Raw genomic sequence first — 15,498 nt, 5'->3', positions numbered from 1 at the left:
CAAGTAAGATAGCTTTTTAAAATGTAAATACATATTTATTTTAACCATTTTAAGTGCATGTATAACCTTAGGTCCTCTAAACATGTATATATCCATAGAGATGGCACAGTATGGAAAAGATATTAACTTTTCAGCATTTTTTTGAGAGAGAAAGAGAATAAATTTTGTAAAACACACAAAAAAAGGCAGCTAACCTTTACAGATTAACTTTTCAGTAATATATAAAGCAAGTTAAAAAACTCTCAAATTTTAAATTATCCTTTTTACTTATTATTAAAGATTTTCAATTATTCAAAATCAAGTAATTTTTCACTAAGTTCTTCACAGAGTAAATGAACCTAGTAACCCCATACATTTAATAAGAAGGAGAAAAAAAAAATCTGAGCCCTTGTGGGAACATGATGTTTCAGATATAGGTTAATACTGGTTGTAAATTCAGAAGCCTTTGAAGCTCTCAGTCTGGCTGTGGGAAAACTTCTGTTGGGTAATTACTCTCAAGATGCTGCTGATGTGCTGTCAAGCAGAATTAACCCTGTGACTAGGCCTATCTACACAAGCTACTATAAGACAGCATTGTCTATATCTAGCTCTCAAACCAATTAGTGGGCATGCTCCAGTTGGATTTATATCACACATTAACAATCAATAGTATATATGTTCACAGCTGCCACAGCAAGATACAAGAACCGACCAGCAGGAGTCCTGTTAAAGGATGTTACATTGACAGAGAAGTTTTTTTTTTTTTCCTGAGGAAATGTAGTTAACTAAGTGGGAAAGGAGATTTCTTTGAAATTACGCCAGGGTACCAAAGCACTTTTGGAAGTGGTGGCTTTCTTTACCTAAATTAGCTTCAAGAAAAGTCATCAAAGGAGGAAAGGGGAAAGGATAAGCAAGAAGCAGGTTCCTTTGACATAAAAATTCGTTTTCTCAAGTATTCCCAAATAAAGTTTCAGCTGAGGCTTCAACAAAGTCAATAATCATAAACACAAAAAAAGGATTATTACAACCATGGTTATCAACAGCCACCACTGTAATCCAGGCTCGTATCTGTCTCAAACCCTGGCCCCACTGTCGTCCTCAGCTCGATCCTTTTCTCAGGTGCCCCTGATTCCTGTTTCAGGTGCAAACCTTCTTTTACCTTTTGTCCTCTCCTCTTCTGGAAAGTCTGGCGTCATGCCCACTTTGTTTCCCACATCTCTGGGCATAACTCTAAACGGCAACACTCACCACACGTTGTCCTGCTGGTCTCCTTGCCTGTCTTCTCCACTAGACTATGCCTTACTAGAGTGCTCGGCCACAGCATCGGCCTACTGCCTGGTGCATATGCCTATAACGGGAAATGTCTGTATGTCAACAAATGTCTATAAAGGGAAATCCCTGCCTCCCCATGCATCCTGTGTAAGAGGTGCTCCTCCTGCTAACATTACCTACACTCATGTCCGAAAGGGCACTCTGTCATCTCCCCTGAAACCAGGCTACAGCAATTGCTCCTTCTTCCTGTTAAATCTTCAATATCTGAGTCTCCCCAGGTTCCTCCTCCCTTATGTATAGAAGAGCTCCAGAATTAACTTAAAACCCTCCTTCAAACCTGTGTCATATTCTTGTTATCCCTTTTTCTTCCTGGCTTTACAAGTGAGTATACTGAGAGGATAGACTCTAACCTTTACTGCACATCTTCCTTTCCTCACCTCCCAACATAGTTACTCTGTGAACCACGAGGATCTGTCCTTGCTAAGTTTTCTCAATGGCTTCCTAATACCCAACAGCCCTGTTACAGTCCCCACTTTACTAAGCCTCTCTCCCACTAAAATCCTGCCTGAACATTGTGCTGTGACCTCAAATGCCACACATACTAAACTGAATTCATTTTCTTTTCCCACAAATATAATTCTCCTGCTCTATTTCCTATCCTTTTGAGCCAGAAATGATGATGCTATTCTAGTTTTCTTCTGTACCCCCAATATCTAACTAGTCACCCAAACCTGTTGATTGTACTACCTTCCCCCTCCTCTCTATCCTCATTCTTACCACCTTTAGGCCTATCTAGGGCTTCCCTGGTGGCTCAGAAGGTAAAGAATCTACCTGCCATGTGGGAGACCAGAGTTTGATCCCTGGGTCAGGAAGATCCCCTGGAGAAGAGAAAAGCAACCCACTCCAGTATTCTTGCCTGAAGAATTCCATTGGCAGAGGAGTTTTGCCAGCTATAGTCCATCGGGTTGCAAACAGTCGGACACGACTGAGCAACTAACACTTTGGCTCAACCATCTCATAACCAGTATCCCGCCTCTCTTCCAACCCATCATCTAATCAGCTGCCAGGTGTTTTCCAAACATTAATCTGATCACATTATCACCACCACCCAACAACTGTGCAGAGTTTTTCCAAACTTAAATCACAAGTTGACCCATGAGTGGATTATACAATTAATTTAGTGGATTATGATTAGTATTTTTTTTAATGAAGTAGAACAGAGATAGATGCATCCCATATTGAGAGCATGTGCAGTTTTGTATAACTTTTAGGTAGAAGTGCATGCATTTGTGTGTGTGTGTGTGTGTGTTTTCACGCATATGCATACTAGCCAGTTACTAGCCTTACAAACAGAGAGGGCAATGGCACCCCACTCCAGTACTCTTGCCTGGAAAATCTCATGGATGGAGGAGCCTGGTAGGCTGCAGTCCATGGGGCCACTAAGTCGGACACAACTGAGCGACTTCACTTTCACTTTTCACTTTCATGCACTGGAGAAGGAAATGGCAACCCGCTCCAGTGTTCTTGTCTGGAGAATCCCAGGGACGGTGGAGCCTGATGGGCTGCCGTCATGGGGTCTCGCAGAGTCGGACACGACTGAAGCGACTTGGCAGTAGCAGTAGCAGCCTTACAAATGAGCAAAGAACATCTGCTCTGGCCTTCCTCTGGCTGCACTCTCCTCTCCACCAGGCAAGGAGTCTCTTATTCCCCTGGAAGCTCCAAGTACCAAAGTCCTCAGCATTTTTGGCCCAAATCGCCCTGAGCTGACTTCCTCAGCCTTTGTGGATCTTTTACAATCTACTAGTGCTACTACTGTGTGTGTGTCTCCAGCTCAAGCAGAGGCCAAAGGCTGCTCCTTGAAGGATGGAGTTTGAACCTGAGGGCAGAAGGAAGGGGAAACAAAGAGGGCAGAGCAAAATGCTTTTCCTATTCTTCCACATTCCTGCTCAGAGAATTCTTCATTCAAACCCTCCTGTGAGAGTGGACAGCTGGGAGGATCAAGAAGCCAGGGGTTGCCCCTTAGGCCAGACTGTCACGGTCTTGATGGCCTTGGAACTGGGGGCCTGGCTGGTGGGAATGGAGAGTGGGGAGGAGTATAGACCCTGTGGCAGAAAAAAAAGAGTCTCTCCCTCAATGAAGAAGAAAAGAAAGGTTTTTCTCTTACGGATTGCATAACCATTGGAAGAGAAGGTTGAGGGAAGCTTCTCCTCCCCTCCCACTCGGCCTGGTTACCATTACCTCTGCATTTTCCCAGGCTGAATAACAGTCTTTTGGTGGAAGACAAGTTTATTTAAAATCTCCTCTATCCTAGGGCTTCCCTGCCAGTCCAGTGGTTAAAAACCGGCACTTCCATTGCTGAGGCACAGGTTCAATCCCTGGTCAGGGAACTAAGATCCTGCATGCCCCATAGCTATAAAATAAATAAATAAAAATAAACTTAGTAAAATAAAATTTTCACTTTGATTACTTGATATCAGTGATTCTATACACCGTTTTCACTGTTTTTGTTACAAGGTTTATCTGTCAAGGTAGGTTAGCAAACTTTTCTAACAGTTTATTTCCTTGACTTATAACTTTTAAATAATTAGCTGTATTTTATCCCCACTTGTTCTCCTGCCCAGGCCCTGCATATGTTGGGGCCAGGCCTAGTAATGAGCCATCATGTAGAAAAGTATGTCTTACAATGGGTCACAGACAAAAACATTGAAAAACGACTGACCTAAGGACACCAAGTTCACCCTCCTCTGCATGGGGTATAAGGGGCCCACCATGACCTGGTTCTCCTGTCCCACCTGTAATCTTGCCTCAAATCCACCTCTAAACTGTAGCCTTCACTCTCACCGAATCCAACAATTGCCGTATTATTTCACAGCCTTCATCCAGTATCCTCAGTTTAGAACACCTTTCCTCCAGCTCATCACTGACAAATGTTTACTCCACAGACTCGCCTCAGTCCCGGCAGCAGCCTGCCTGCCTCTGTCTCCTCCCAGAGGTTCTTGCTTACCTTAGTAACTCCATGGTTTGGGTCCTGGCATAGCAAACTGCGTGCCCCACCCCCCGCCCCCCCTGCTATGTGGCACTGACACCAAGCCCAGAAGGGTCTCTTCATGTTCCCAGCACTGAGCACAGTATCTGGTATTTAACAGTCATTAAATAGGTGTAGCAGGGGACTTCTCCGGTGGTCCAGTGGTTAGGACTCCATACTTCCACTGCAGGGACACTGGTTTGATCCCTGGTCAGGGAACTAAGGTCTGCTATGCCAAAAAAAAAAAATTCTTGAACTGAATAAAAATGAAAATACAACATATCAACTTTAAAATTATATGGGAAAAGTGACAATTTTTTAAATGTGTAGCAGGAATTAACACTTGAACAAATGAATCTGTAAATTAACAGAGGGCCAAAAACAAGATATAGTAACCAAAAACTCTATAAAATGCCTCATTTGCAATATGAAAAATCATGTCAGAAACTGTTATCTCCAGACCATTTTATCTCCTTCAGAGAAAGCTGGTCAACATGCAAAAAATACACATAATGTACAGAAACATTTTCACAAACTAATTAATGACTTTAAGTATCAGCTTAAAAAAATACTTGCAGAATTCTCAGGCACAGTACTGCACCTTCAAAAAGCCACAACTGGGACTTCCCTGGTGGTTCAATGGCTAAGACTTGAACTCCCAATGCAGTGGGCCTGGGTTCAATCCCTGGTCAGGGAACTAGATCCCACATTCCAAAACTTGAGATTCCGAGTTCTATAACTAAGACCTGACACAGCCAAATAAATAAATAAAAATAAATATTTTTAAAAATCCACAACTATTCTAATAATAATTAAAATATGATAATAAAAGTGACCACTATCAGTTTTGGGGTTAGAGAAAACTGGTTAATTTAATTTCTATTGAATTTTACATATACACATACATACACAGAGAAACAAAGCACTCCTCTATCATACTATGGACTCTGATCACCTCTACTCATAAATCCTCTTTAAGAAAGTAAATAAAATATAAACTGTGACATTGTACAGGAGACAGGGATCAAGACCATCCCCAAGAAAAAGAAATGCAAAAAAGCAAAATGGCTGTCTGAGGAGGCCTTACAAAGAGCTACGAAAAGAAGAGAAGCAAAAGGCAAAGGAAAAAAGGAAAGATACACCCATTTGAATGCAGAGTTCCAAAGAATAGCAAGGAAAGATAAGCCTTCCTCAGTGCTCAGTGCAAAGAAACAGAGGAAAACAAAAGAATGGGAAAGACTAGAGATCTCTTCATGAAAATTAGAGATATCAAGGGAACATTTCATGCAAAGATGGGCTTGATAAAGGACAGAAATGGTATGGACCTAACAGAAGCAGAAGATATTAAGAAGAGGTGGCAAGAATACACAGAACTATACAAAAAAGATCTTTACGACCCAGATAATCACGATGGTGTGATCACTTACCTAGAGCCAGACATCCTGGAATGTGAAGTCAAGCGGGCCTCAGGAAATATCACTATGAACAAAGCTAGTCGAGGTGATGGAATTCCAGTTGAGCTATTTAAGATGATGCTGTGAAAGTGCTGCACTCAATATGTCAACAAATATGGAAAACTCAGCAGTGGCCACAGGACTGGAAAAGGTCCATTTTCATTTCAATCCCAAAGAAAGGCAATGCCAAAGAATGCTCCAGTTACCACAGAATTGCACTCATCTCACACGCTAGTAAAGTAATGCTCAAAATCCCCCAAGCCAGGCTTCAACAGTACGTGAACCGTGAACTTTCAGATGTTCAAGCTGGTTTTAGAAAAGGTAGAGGAACCAGAGATCAAATTGCCAACATCCGCTGGATCATCAAAAAAGCAAGAGAGTTCCAGAAAAACATCTATTTCTGCTTTATTGACTATGCTAAAGGCTTTGACTGTGTGGATCACAACAAACTGTGGAAAATTCTTCAAGAGATGGGAATACCAGACCACCTGACCTGCCTCTTAAGAAATTTGTATGCAGGTCAGGAAGCAACAGTTAGAACTGGACATGGAACAACAGACTGGTTCCAAATAGGAAAAGGAGTATGTCAAGGCTATATATTATCACCCTGCTTATTTAACTTATATGCAGAGTACTTCATGAGAAACACTGGACTGGATGAAGCACAAGCTGGAATCAAAACTGCTGGGAGAAATATCAATAACCTCAGATAGATGACACCACCGTTATGGCAGAAAGCAAAGAACTAAAGAGCTTCTTAATAAAAGTGAAAGAAGAGAGTGAAAATGTTGGCTTAAAACACAACATTCAGAAAACTAACATCATGGCATCTGGTCTCATCATTTCACGGCAAATAGATGGGGCAACAGTGGAAACAGTGACAGACTTTATTTTCTTGGGCTCCAAAATGACTGCAGCCATGAAATTAAAAAAGATGCTTACTCCTTGGAAGGAAAGTTATGACCAACCTAGACAGCATATTCAAAAGCAGAGACATTATTTTGCCAACAAAGGTCTGTCTAGTCAAAGCTATGTTTTTTCCAGTAGTCATGTACAGATGTAAGAGTTGGACTATAAAGAAAGCTGAGTGCCGAAGAATTGATGCTTTTGAACTGTGGTGTTGGAGAAGACTCTTGAGAGTCCCTTGGACTGCAAGGAGAGCCAACCAGTCCATCCTAAAGGAGCCCAGTCCTGAATATTTATTGGAAGGACAGATGCTGAAGCTGAAACTCCAATACTTTGGCCACCTGATGCAAACAACTGACTCATTTAAAAAGACCCTGATGCTGGGAAAGATTGAAGGTGGGAGGAGAAGGGTACAAATGAGATGGTTGGATGGCATCACCAACTCAATGACATGAATTTGAGTAACTCCAAGAGTTGGTGATGGACAGGGAGGCCTGGAGTGCTGTGATTCATGGGGTCGCAAAGAGTCAGACACGACTGAGTGTCTGAACTGACTGACTGACTGAAAATATAGATAGGAACAAAGAAGTGGCAAGTGTGAAAAAAGAACTCACATAAATACATATAATACAGGAAAGACAAAGAGGGGTGTTCATTCATTCATTCCAAACACATTCATTATGTGCTTATTTTCATTCATATACTATCCTGCATGGTAGGAATACAAAGATGTATAAAGTAAGGTTGTATGAGGTATAAGATACATGAATATAATCGTGTTTCCACAGAGACACATTTCACTCCTTGATACTCCTAAGTATCCTTAGATACTTTTATCTAAGCTTAAAGCTATTCAACCAGTTCTTTTGGCAACTGCAGAAAGACGGTGAATATAGCCCCAACGCTGCTATCATCCAGTATCCATTCTCCACTTTATTATTTTGGAAATAGAATCTCTGAGTTTTAGATGGGCACATGGCTACTGAGGTAAGACAATTTTTCTACACTATTTCCCACTTCTCTTATAGCTAGTTTTGACCATGGAGCTAAGTTCGTGTCAAAAGATGCAAGGAGAAGAATTATGAGTTATGCCATTGAAGCGAAATTCTGCACCTCTTCCCACTGGCAGAAGCATTGACTGTTTCCTGGAGCTAAAGCAGCCATTCCTAGATCATGAGAGAAGCGGATAGTGGCGCACCAGCCTTTGGCTGATGGTACACACACTGGCAGCACCATATCAATCCCAAACGATTACCGTGTTTAAGCCATTATTATTTTGGAGTCTTGTCAGAGCAGTTGTAATAGTATCACACTAAAAAAAAACAAAAAAAAAAGCCTTAAACTAAAACTTTTGAATTTTTAAACCTAAAATGTTTTTATGAATTTTAAAACCATAAAAGGCAGATGCTAGGAAAATTTAAGTATCATTATTGTTTTTTAAATAATTAAAATAAATAACATATGCATTCTTTTGATAATAAAGTTGTAGATTTTCAAAAGAAGGCAGTTTTAGTCATAGATTAGAGCTCTATAGTCCTGAACAAGTTTATAAAACGACTGTTCTCTATTTACAGGAAATAACCCAGTATCTGGGCTTCCCTGGTGGCTCATTGTTAAAAAATTTGCCTGTAACGCAGGAGATGCAGGAGATGCCAGTTTGATCCCTGGGTCAGGAAGATCCCCTGGAGGAAGGCATGGTAACCCACTTCAAGACAATATACTCTTGCCTGGAGAATCCCAAGGACAGAGGAACCTGGCAGGCCAAGGTCCATAGGGTTGCAAAGAGTTGGGCATGACTGAGTGACTGAGCACACACAACCCGGTATCTATGAAAGCTCTATGTGTATTGAAGTCAAGTTATTTTATTATTTAAAAATTTTTACTGTCTCTTATGAGGAATCCATGAAAGTCTCCACTGCTCTTTGCTTACTTTCAATTGTATTGAAAAAATTTAAATGGGACTCATGTAAGTATGAACTACAAGTTAATGAAGTCAATGTATCAAAAGGTTTCAGACATGTAGAATGAGGATGCTGTTCATATTATTTTTAATGGGTGTCAACTAAAGATTGTAGCTGCAAAAAGTTATTAGAGGGAAGGAATAGGAGGGGCACACTGATTTTTGCCTGGGTATTTTACACGGCAACTCCATACCAAGGATTTTCCAGGACAATCGAAGTCTAATAACCCATCCTGTTGTCCCTCATAAAATACAGACATCAGAAATTCCAATATTTCAGGATCCTACTTATAAGTCTAAGAATTTCTTACCCCTACAAGTAATTCAAAGGCTTTCCTCAGACCAGAGGCTAGTAATAGTGGCAGTGAATATTTATGCTCCTCTTTCAGTTACATAAACACAGTATGCTTCCTCTCCTTGGAAAGCTCTCTCTTCCTCCCCCTCATCCACTCCAGTATCTCTTAACCCCTCCGCCTACTTAACTCCTAAAACTTTCTCCATTATTAGCTTAATTATCAGTTCTTTGAAGACAAGTGGCCAGACTAGATTAAATCCCTAGAGTTTCTATTTTTACAGCACCAGTCACTCCTTTGCACTCATCAGAGTTGTAATTCATTCTACCTTTGTTCATGGAGTTATTTGATCACACTAAAAGAGTTCGATAATTGTGGCAGACACAACCGGTTATGTATGTAATTGGCAGTCGCCCTCTTCTCTGATAACAGAGTTGAAGTTTTTGAAGGGTGCTAAAAATGTGACCACCTCAGGACCGAATCATTATTAGGTTTAGCCAACTGTGGCAATTCTAAACTCCTTCTGTCAGGGACTGGTTCAAGGACAGGTGTGGAGGCCAGCTGTGAGCAGTGACAGGTGCAGCGAAGCCTGCACAGGATACTTCTTGGTTAGGTTTTCCCTCATGAGAAGGACTGGGGTGATTTAGGGAGAGAGCCCCTTTCCTACACTCTCCCTGCTTCCTGCCTTTGAAGTTATTATGTGAGGATATGACACTTAGAATTGCTGTAGCAACCCTGTAACCAGGAGGAAAAGACGAAGAAAATTGTAGAAATGCCAAGCCAGAACTCTGATGTCACTCCGATTTCAAAACAGTCTTTCTCTAGAGTTCCTGCTGAGTTAGAAAGCCAAGTTGGGCATTGTGAGGCCATTTTTGTGTGGGTATTTCTGTTACTTTTAACCCAACATATTCTAACTGATATTGCTACCATAGCAGTACTAGGTCATGAACTATCTACTTACTGTGTTTAAAGCTTAGGCCTCTATGTTATATTTTGATATATTTTTTTATATTTTGATAACAATGATGCTATAAAACACAAAAGACAGATAATATGCAGAAAGAAAACAAAATGAACTTAAATGTTTAAAGACATGTTAGCTACCACAAAAACAAAGAGATAAAAATAAAAGGTACCCACTAACTACATGCCTAATTTTTTCAACTAAAAAAAATATAAATTAAGAAACCAGAAATTTAGAAATTAAACTGGTAATCATGAGCAGAAGGGTAAGATAGTTCCTCCTACCTTGTTGTTAGAAGATCTCTGACATGAGCCTGTTACTGAGAATGCTCAGGCTGAGTGCAGCTACAATTCTTCTTCATTTATCACTCTCACTGAGCACTGTAATTACTGCAGACAACACAGCTGTATAAATTCCTACTCCCCATGATACAGTTCTGCTTCCACTGGTACTGTTTTTGTCTCTCATCTTAACCAGATCTTAGCATTTTCACTGGGATCACTGCCTCCTTGGTAACCTGGAGACTTTACACAGCAGTAATATAGTCTATGAAGTGCTTAATACTGAGGTAACAATAATGGGAAAGGTAGCCAATGGAGACAGACAGATCAGAGCCCAGTTCCAGGTCTTCCACTTTCTATCATATGTGATTTTCAAGAAGTTCATCACACTCTACATCTTGCTTTCACTAACTACAGAATGGCAGCAATGTATCTACACTTTAAAAAGTTTTGTATAGGTTAGATGGGGCTACCCTGGTGGCTCAGACAGTAAATAATCTGCCTGCAGATTCTGGAGGCAGGATACCTGGGTTTGATCCCTGGGTCTGGAAGATCCCTGGAGAAGGGAATGGCTACCCACTCCAGTATTCTTGCCTGCAGAATTCCATGGACAGAGGAGCCTGGTGGGCTACAGTCCATGGGGTCACAAAGAGTTGGACATGACTGAGCAACTAACACATACATAGGTTAAATGACAGGATACTATAAAATGCCTAGGTCAGGTCCTAGGCATGTATGAAAATCTGAAAAAAGGTAGCAATAAGGGGCCTTTCCTGATGGTACAGTGGATAAGAATCTGCCTGCCAGTGTAGGCAGATCGAACACAAGTTCGATCCCTGGACCAGGAAGATCCCACGTGCTTTGGAGCAACTAAGCCCGTGAGCCACAACTACTGAGCCTGCACTCGAGCCTGTGTGCTGCAACTACTGAAGTCTGTGCACTCAGAGCCCATGCTCGCAACAAGAGAAGCCACCACAGTGAGACCAGGCACCACAACAAAGAGCAGCCCCACCACAGAGAAAGCCCATGCCCAGAAACAAAGACCCAGCGGAGCAAAAATAGAGTAAATAAAATTTTTAAAAAAGAAGTCTAAATTTAAAACTTAAAAAATGGTAGCAATAGTATTAAAGCTAGTGGCTACAAGTACAAATAGTATTTTAACAAGTAAAAACAAAATACTATACTATAAAAAGAAAGAATGCATTATGCTGATAGATGGGCTTCCCTGGTGGCTCAGCAGTAAAGAATCTGCCTGCAATGCAATAGCCACAGGAGACAAGGGTTCGATCCCTGGGTTGGGAAGATCCCTTGGAGAAGGGATAGGCTCCCCATTCCAATATTCATGGGTTTCCCTAGTGGCTCAGACAGTAAAGAATCTGCCTGCAATGCAGGAGACCGGTGTTTGATCCCTGGGTTGGGAAGACCCCCTGGAGGAGGGCATGGCAACCCACTCCAGTATTCTTGCCTGCAGAATCCCATGAACAGAAGAGCCTAGTGGGCTAAAGTCCATAGGGTTGCAAAGAGTCGGACACAACTAAAGCGACATAGTAGCACACACGTACTCTGATAGATATCTTACTTGGGATTTTAATATGAGTGCCAACACCATGTAGAAAAAAATGAGAAAACAGCAATAAAAATAACTGAAGAAACTGGAAATATTTAAGAGGAAAGACTAATAGAAAATAATATAAATGACTTAATTACACAATATAGAAAGTGTGTGTGTGTGTGTGTGTGTGTGTGTGTGTGTGTTCGCTCAGTCACTCAATCATGTTAACTCTTTGCAGTCCCATGGAGACTACAGCCTGCCAGGCTCCTCTGTCCATGGAATTTTCCATTAGCTGGAAATAAAGATGGGTTGCCATTTCCTACTCCAAGTGATCTTCCAGACCCAGGGATCAAACCCGCGTCTCTTGTATCTCCTTCACTGGCAGATGGGTTCTTTACCACTAGCACCACCTAGGAAGCCCTACAGAAATCTCGCATGCATGCATGCTAAGTCGCTTCAGTCGTGTCCGACTCTTGGCGATCTTATGGACCATAGCCTGCCAGGCTCCTCTGTCCATGGGATCTTCCAGGCAAGAATACTGGAATGGGTTGCCATGCCCTTCTCCAGGAGATCTTCCCGACCCAGCAATTGAACCTAAAATAGAACCTAAAATTGAATCTTCTGCGTTTCCTGCACTAGCAGGTGGGTTCTTTACCACTAGCACCACCTGGGAAACCCTGTAGAAATCTTATTTGTCCTTAAAACACAAATACACCATTCTCTAACTAAAAGAGCTGCACAGTGCACTTGAGAGCATACTGGAATACGAATCAGTATTGGATGCTAGTTGGATGCTAGTTCAGCAACCAAGAGGTCATTTAACTTATGAGCTGTATTTTTTTTCATTAGTAAAACAAGACATTTGAAATGAATCAATGCTGCTCCACACAAACTACCCCATGGAGAGGTAAGCTATCTAAATTTTCCTGCAGTTTCCAAGAATGAAAAAGAAAAGAAAAGGAGAGAAGAGAGGGTGGAGGAAAAGTGAGTATGAGGTGATAAAAATTTACCTCTTAGAACTTGAACCTGCAGATGAATAAGACTGAAAAAAACAATTGTTAAGGTCATTTTGGCTCCCCAGGTTCTATAATTTTCTCTAGGCCATATTGATAACTGCCTTATTTGAATTTCAATATCATTTCCTGTCTGTATGATTTCTAGTACTTAATCATTTAAAATAATCTGTTTCTTGTGTATATTTATATCTGTAGAGAGAACATTGGAGAAGGAAATGGCAACCCACTCCAGTGTTCTTGCCTGGAGAATCCCAGGGATGGGGGGTGCCTGGTGGGCTGCCGTCTATGGGGTCGCACAGAGTTGGACACGGCTGATGCGACTTAGCAACAGCAGCAGAGAGAACAAAGCTTTTAAAGTAAAGATCCTTTAGCTATTAAGAATAAATTCAAAACACTTAAAGTAATAATCAGGGTTAAGGAGAACAGAATATACTTTCACATTAGAAGCAGAATTGTGTCCTCCCAAATTTCATCTGTTGAAGTTTTAAATCCTAGTAATTCAGAATGTGAGTAAATTTGGAAAGAGGGCTTTTAAAGAAGTAATTGAGTTAAAATGAAGTCATTCAAGTGGGCCCTAATCCAGTATGACTGGTGCTCTTATGAGAAAAGGAAATTAGGGCACAGGCACACACACAGGGAAGACCACGTGAAGACAGCCACCCACAAGTCAAAGAGAGGAACTGCAAGGGCACCAGCCCTTCTGACACCTGGATCGCAGACTTCTGGCCTCCAGGACAGTGAAACAATACATTTCTGTTGTTCAAACCTCCATCTGCGGTACTTTGTTATGGCAACACTAGCCAACTTCTACATCTCATTTCTTCTTCTGTCAGCCATTTAGCAACCCGAGACTTCCAATAAAAGCCCCAAACCCAGAAATCAGCTGGAAATAAAAGTGTCTACGGATTTTATACACTTTAACCCATTTCAGGTACAAAATATATTTGATTTACATATTCTTCCTTAGTATTTTTAACCGTATTCTGCCAAAGTGTTTTACTGCATTGTGACCATTGGGCAGCTGCTTCTTCACATGAGCAGAGACCACCAGTAAGAACAGCAGAAGATGATAATCAATGGGCTCTTTGTCTTTTTATGTCACTGTGGAAGGATGATTCCAATGGTTCTGCTTGGTCCTTTGACACTGATGCTGTATACGTACTTGTTATATGCTCTCTGGAGCATGAGGTAGACTTGGGGGGTGGGTAGTAAAGTTTATTGCTCTACCTCAGTTTTACATATAATATTTGTTTTCTTATTTTCCCTGGAAATTTTCTTTTCTATCCTAGGTTGTAATGAGAAAAAGAATGATAGAATTTTGTGGCTAGCAGATTAGTGACAGACACAATAACTGATAGATCCTAAAACTTTAGAGAGACAACAAAAGACACTCAAATAAGAGCAATCCACGGTTGACTTGTATAGAGGCAAAGACTCTAGACATATCAATGGCCTCTGAGAAGATCAACTGTAGATGGATGAAAAGACAAAAGGGGATCAACCTCTACACTTTACAAAATTCTATAGGAGTTCTTTATAGGCCAAGCTATATAGTTCATTAGAACCTAACTGCATTGTTGTCTTATAACAGCTTTAGTTATTAAAAATATTTTAAAATTTGAGTAATACTAAGTGATAGCTACAAGTCATAAAATAATCATTTAAATTTCTGTTTAGTAAGACATGTGAGTATGTTATTTCATAGAATTATATCTTAAAAATCACTAGTTAATAATCTCAGGTTTAAAATAGATGTTTTAGTTGTCTAAGCAATAAGTTAATCCAAAGCCCTTCATTTCTTAGATATCACTGTACACAAACAGAAGAAGCAACACAAAATTGGAAGAGAAAAACCTAAATTAAGAATAAAGAGATCATGGAGAAAAAGATCTGATTTCCAATCTTAAGTTTACTCCCTGTTTCTACAAAATTCTGAAATAAGTCATTAGAATTTAAAAAGTCAGTTATGTTTTCCATTTGTAAAGACAGTATCTGCTACTCAACTATTGGGTGTGAGATCAGCTACAAGGATGTATTGTACAACACAAGGAATATAACCAATATGTTGTATTAACTGTAAATGAAATGTAACCTTTAAAAATTGCATAATTTTATAAAGTAATAATACCTGCTACTCCATACAGTTCTTTGGAACCAAATTAATAATGTATGAAGCACAGGAAAATATTATAGGAATGAATTTTCCTTGAGAATTTTAGGATTACACAATTCAGTAACTAAACTGAGCATAGGAACTAATTTTCATTAAGAATCTTAAATTCATCCATCATTTCACTTTAAAAAAATTAGCATTTCTAGTTGGAGAAATTAAAACTCAAGGAAAACTTTCAAGGGAAAAATGGATGATAAAACCATTGATTCTTTTTTCCATTCATTCACTAAACGTATTTATTGAGCACTGACCATGTACAGGTATTGGTCTAGGCTCTGGGATATAGCAGAGATTAAGAGAGACAAAGTTCTTGCTCTCATGGAGCTCATATTCTGGTAAACAGAGTCAGATAGCAAACAACTACACAAGTTAGATGATTTTTCATACAGGCTGAAATAAAGTGTCTTCTGTAGTAAAATCTAGTGGGTGTGGGGTAGAGTTTAGGGGTGAGGTTGGGGGAACTATTTTAAATAAAGTGGTCAGACCTAGAGATTGTCATACTGAGGGAAATAAGTCAGACAGAGAAGAAATTTCAAATGACATTCCTTATATGTGGAATCTAAAAAGAAATGATACAGGTGAACTTACTTACAAAGCAGAAAGAGACTCATGGACTTAGAGAA

The 15,498-nt window shown here is 40.2% G+C and overlaps 1 protein-coding gene across 6 annotated transcripts in view; it reads right to left on the bottom strand.

Annotated features, from left to right (window-relative positions):
• Positions 1–15,498, bottom strand: part of MSRB3 (methionine sulfoxide reductase B3) — a 180,360-nt gene that overhangs the window by 75,632 nt on the left and 89,230 nt on the right. The gene's annotated exons all lie outside the window — the stretch shown is intronic.

The sequence above is a fragment of the Bos mutus genome, chromosome 5 (assembly GCF_027580195.1).
Source record: "Bos mutus isolate GX-2022 chromosome 5, NWIPB_WYAK_1.1, whole genome shotgun sequence".
Taxonomy (NCBI): Eukaryota; Metazoa; Chordata; class Mammalia; order Artiodactyla; family Bovidae; genus Bos; species Bos mutus.
This window is presented reverse-complemented; position numbering and strand designations above follow the sequence as displayed.